The sequence below is a fragment of the Glycine max genome, chromosome 1 (assembly GCF_000004515.6).
Source record: "Glycine max cultivar Williams 82 chromosome 1, Glycine_max_v4.0, whole genome shotgun sequence".
Classification (NCBI taxonomy): domain Eukaryota; kingdom Viridiplantae; phylum Streptophyta; class Magnoliopsida; order Fabales; family Fabaceae; genus Glycine; species Glycine max.
Window position 1 is genome coordinate 33,482,771 of NC_016088.4, and position 6,025 is coordinate 33,488,795.

The following is a 6,025-nucleotide window of genomic DNA, read 5'->3' on the forward strand; positions in this document are numbered from 1 at the left end:
CTCTTAACCAACCAAATGCTTTTTACTAAAGACAATATCATAAGGAATCCATTGAATACTAAAACAGATAATAATGGTGGTGATTCTAATGAGTCTTACAAACTTGAAGTTGAAAGATATTTTTTTTATTGTTGTATAAAATAAAATATACTAGACTGTGCCGTCAATAATTAAGTGAAAATGACAATCCTAAATGGTAGATCTTGGTGCGTCTTCTTCCCATATTTAATTCATTGGGAGCAAATAATTGGAACCAAAGATTACATGCCATGGAAAAGTACAACTTAAGTAGATGAAAGCTGGAAAGGGAAAAATGGAGGGAAGACTCTTGTTTAGTGATTCTTTCTGTGTCACTGAATCCTTAAAATATATATATAGAGGATGGTTACGTATTTGTCAAAACAATGGCACTTGCCGTGGGATGTGGGCTACTCTTTGTTGTGCGTCTTTGAAAGCTCCATTTCAGTCTCTCCCTCCCTCAATAAATCCAACCACCTGGGCTGGCTGTGATTGTGACATGCCATTTTTAAATTTCATTCTCATCATTATTGTTAATAAAGCTATTAGCTTTGCTAAATTTGTTGCAACAAACTCATTTGTTGCACTGGTGTAGCAGCCTAATTAAAGGTTGTTTATAAATTGTAAATTTGAAATGTCTACACCATATATTTTTAGAGAGGAACGAAGAATGTTAAGTATGGTTAAGTTTCTAACTAAAAATTGGTTTCATAATTGATTACTTAAAAGATCGGAACTTTGTGAAGACTTTTTGGAAACTCATTGCTCAGAAAGCCAAAGGTCCTGATTAATGTAGTTATAAAAAATTGTAAAATTAGACATGATGTTAATAAACAATCATTAAATATATGTTTTTTAGAGAAGATTAAATATATCTTTAATTAATGTAAATATAATTAAATTAAATTTTATTCTTTAAATTTTTTGTTTGTTTTTGGTTTCGTATATTTTAAAATTTCTGAAAATGATTTCTAATTTTGTTTAATAGTGAGGTGACATGTATTTGCTACATCAACACCCATTTTGAAACTTACATTTAGATATATGTCATGTATTAGCAAGTGGTAATATAAAGTATTTCCTTTGAGAAAAGTAATGATTATTAGCTATGCTAATTAAGTTTGTTTCAACGTATATTCATTTGTTGCATTGGTGTAGCAGCCTAGTTGATTTTGTTTATAAATTGTAAAATTGGGTAGAACTCGTTAAAGTCACGCATATAAATATATTTTTAGTCTATGTAAATATAGTTATATATTTAATTTTATTCTTTAATTTTCATTTAATGACTGAAATTAAATTTATCCATATTTACAGGAATAAAAAATATTGCATAAAAAAGAATATAAAAATATATTCTATTGAAATAATTTTATATTATTGATGTCACTTAATTTTTTTAGACTCAAAACTAGTCTTATTGCACTAACAATCTGAAATGCTGTTGTACCCAACAGCACGTGATCGGTGGTGGTAAAACTGAATTGCAATTTTAGTTGAACTTTACTTACAACAATAAAGGTTCAAATTCAAATCCTCTAATTGACATTCTTAAAAATAGTTTCACCTAAACATCAATTTAAGAATTAGTCTCGCATGTAGTTGATCTGTGGAAATGGCTAAAAGAAAAACAGAAATAATGCGTATAAGTGAAAAAGGTTGACATGTCACTTTGTTCAGAAGATTCTCTATTTAGTTTCACTTCAACATATATGCTAATTATTGGAGCTCTTCAGCCTCCAGTACTAAACGATTCTTAGTGAGGAAGAATACGAAAAGGTAAAAGGGGATTTGGCTTCGGTAGTTGTAGTTGATTGACTGAGAAAGCTACAGCATGTGATGTGGAAAGCAATTAAATATTTTAAATGCCATAACTTGACAATATAATATTTTACTTTTACTTTTGTTTTGTGCAACTGGGGGTTCTTAGATTTCATATATTACATTACACATCAGGCAATTGATTTTGTGGATTTTGGTTTCACTTTCTAGTGAAGAGTCCAAAATAATTAATGAAAAAAACTTGTAACAATAAATACTAAATAGATTTAATAATTACCGCACAATTCGAGAAAACTTACGTTTGATTCTCTATGTGTATGTAATTTTTTTATTTGTGACGGTCACGTATTATAATTAAAATTAATCTTTAAATTAATGGATTGAAGGCTATTAGTAGTCTTTTAACCCAGAAAAAAAAAATTACTGCACAATTGAAAGACGTAAAATTTTAAAGGTGGTTTATCGTTTTCATTGTGGACCTAATACGTGGCTAAATTCGTTTGGTGATTACAATGTTGACCCTGCAAAGACCAATAATAGAGAACACAAAACAAAAAATCGAATAAATCGTTTATTTTTATCTTCGTATAGTCAATAGTATTAATATGATGTATAGAACAAATTTTCATTTGTCATCAACACCACTTTCAACTTGCCAACCCTTCCTAAAAGTAGAATTATATAAATAAATAAATATAAGCAGTAGTGAGTGGGTTGATACCTAGCTTCTTTGTTTTGGTCAAATAACTTGACTAAACACGCATGATAACTCTCCACCGTGGGGGTTAAAGCCTCACCCTCTAGATAAGATCGAGTAAGTACGAAGTAGCCCCCAAAAGCACGCTTGGCCAGTGTACCCTTTAGCTTTTTCTTTTCCTTTTTTTTTTTTCCTTTTCCTCTCTAGCTCTCTAAATTTCTTAATAAAAGTTTAAGTGAAGGTTCAATTCACTCATGTTAGAAAAGTCCAACAACTTTGAGAATTCATAATAAAATTACGTACTACTTTCTGATGAGGGTACTGAAATTAAAGTGCTGGTTTTGCGGTAATAGACGGCCGAAGATGTGAATCAACCCATAGTTGATCGTTTTACGTTATGTTTGGTTTTTTGTTTGAGTTTGTAGAATAAACTCTCTTTGGTGACATGTTTACCCCAAACATGTTTGAAGGCAGACTTATGGTGATCAAGTATGAGAATTTATGTATGATACATAATTTTTTTAATCATTGGATTAATTTTACTTCAAAATCACTAAGGTCCATATGTCGCATCATATACCTTCTCATCCCTCTCTTGTTCCCTAATCTCTTCCCCTCCTTTCAATCCTCCCTCCCCCTCATCCCCCTCCTCTCACCACCTCCCTCCACCTCATCAATGCTTACCACCACAATCTTTCCATGATTCCATCACTCTCTCCACAAACCCTTTGGGCAACCACTTTTCTCTACACTTCGAATTTATATCAAACCTAACTAATGGCCTCAACCCAAAGGAAACTCTTTCTGCACCGCTTCAACGCCTTCCCTAATTCCTTCATCTATGAATTAGAGATCGTGTTCATCAATTTGAAGCACACGAACAACACTGATTTGAGGGTTTCGCACTGTGTAACACCTTAAAATCCTTTTTTTTCTTCTGAAATATTGCTTTAAAATTGTATAAATAATAAATATTGTGAAATACATGTCATTAAATCTAGTTTCTATTTCTAAGTTTTTAAAGTATCTCAAATTATTTTTTTCTAAGAAAAGAAGGAACACATATACATATATATGTTGCGCTTGATTAAAACATGTACGTATAATTCAAATGTCCGTGAATAAAGGGTATTGTCAAAACACATTTTCTATTTAAAAACCATTTCAAAAGTTGATGTTGCCATTTTTTTCCACCTTTACATGACACTAAAAAACAACTTGTAAAGAATTAACTTGCACAAAACTAAATACTGATAAACCGAAAGAAATACATAATCATACATAATTACCCTCTATGGCCCTTAAGATAAACATAGATGTACGAAAGTCACTACAATTGTTAACAAGAAAAAAAAATTCATCGCCCCTCAAAATATTACATAGTATCACCAAAAGGTTTAATACAACAAAATATCACAACAATGAGTATAGAAAATCTTCTCACTCCAAATATACATAAAAAAGGGGAAACAATCCTACACTGAGAGCAGTCACTACCCAAGACCTACAAGTGATACGTAGTGTGTGCCTCTACGGTGATCAGTGGTATCTGGGGCTCATCAAACAGTAAAAGGTGGCGCCAAATGTAATCAAAGTGTGTGTGGAGACTCGTTTCTTCCTCCACTATGTAGTTCTAGCGGTAGCTACTGATCCAAGTGAACATCCTCCGTGGATGCTCCATGACCTCCCCCTGAAATGGTGGTTGCAAGGGTGAGTCTTCCACCACAAACAATAGGCAATAGTAAAACAAAACTAAAACATACAATCTATGTAACCACTACGTGTGGTTATCTAAACAAACAACACTCTCGCATCCTAAGCGTGTAACTATCACACTTAATTCACCATTGGGCCCAATGACTATCACTAATCCTCTCAGGTCTTGATGGTCTTACAAAATCATGTGGATGAAGTCGGGAGTGATCGCTACATACAGATACATCGTACACCGACCCCTCATCTCCCAACTCAAAAAGCATAGTCTTAGAGCTCGTTAGGAGTAGCAAAGTGAGGCCTGTGAGCTACCTATGCTAAATGAGTGCACCAAATGTCGGATAATCACCACTCGCTAATTCCCCTAGGTTCCTCAAATCTCTCTGCCCACTATACCCTAGTGTGTCTTTGTCCATCATCCACTTCCTCAATGTAACCTTACCTTCTCACAGAAGGAAATAGAACCAATGATTCCTTAATCTCTATTCAATCCTCTTGATTGTTGTCGCTACATCACGTGTGTAGCCCTCGTGCTACGTGCATCAATAGACACAAACAAACAAGAAAGATAGCCAATGCCCAGGCCTTCGTACTACTTTCAGGGAACCAATCGTGACCCCTTAAGCAATAAAATCACTTGTCACACAAAAGAATCAAACAACATAACAGCTATAATTATAGCTATCTAGACAAATATAACAAACAATTTGCCAAGGGTCAAACACCCTCAGAACCATAACACATACAGATAAAAATGACAATATGCAGATATATATATATATATATATATATATATATATATATATATATATATATATTATAAAATAAATTTGCATGTCACAAATATAATTGTTGGAGTTCACACTCGATCTGTCTTATCATTTAGTAATCATAATAAAATACAGACACATATTTCAATAATTTTATCAGCAGAAAATCATCACAATTTCAGAACATGCATCAGTCATTAGATCTTGCAGTTGTTTCAACCATATAATAGAAAATAAATCAGTAGTTTCTGAAAATAATTTATTTTAATAATTTATATGGAGGCATGGATTCCAAAGTTAAGTTATCTATTGTCTAAAATCACCTTGTCACTCAGTTTTTCATAGTTTTGCTCCTAATTTATACAGAGTCAGATTTTCGCAAATCTTATATGCTACCCTACATTTTCAAACCTAAGAAATTGGGTTTTGAGGTAAAAAAATTAATATAAATAGTCCATACTGCTTTAGCTCTCAATCTAAATTCGTGACAAATTTTTCATTTTACTAAATGTCCTTAAACTTGTTTTATTTGTAACTTTTGGTAGGAAACTTCGATTTGGGTGAAACTTTAGGATAACTCTATGTTTTAACATGCAAATAACTCATTTTTGGCATAAAAAACTCAAGGAAAATAGCTCAGCACACAGATTTGGTACATGACAAAAAGCTCGAAAATTTCAAAGTAACAACATGTTCAAGGAAGTTCAACAACAAGCATATGGTTCAAGAGTTTGAAAGACCCCTCTTTCCTTACCTCTGGTAGTCTCCACGAAATTTAGAAGGAAGAACGAGGGAGTTTATGATGCAATCCTACCCCCCAAGGATATTGGATAGAAGACTCCAAGAGGATTGGGCTAGAACTGCTAAAGAAGGTCCTAGGGTTCTCATGAACCTCAAGGTAGATTTCTGAGCCCATGGGCGAAGGTTGGGTCTACTCTTCTTTGTAAATATTAGAATAGGGTTTTCCTTCTTTTGGGCCTTGTATTTTGGCCATTCTAGTAGTATAGGGTTTTAGCCTTGTATTTCAAGGAATTTTGAGTAGTCT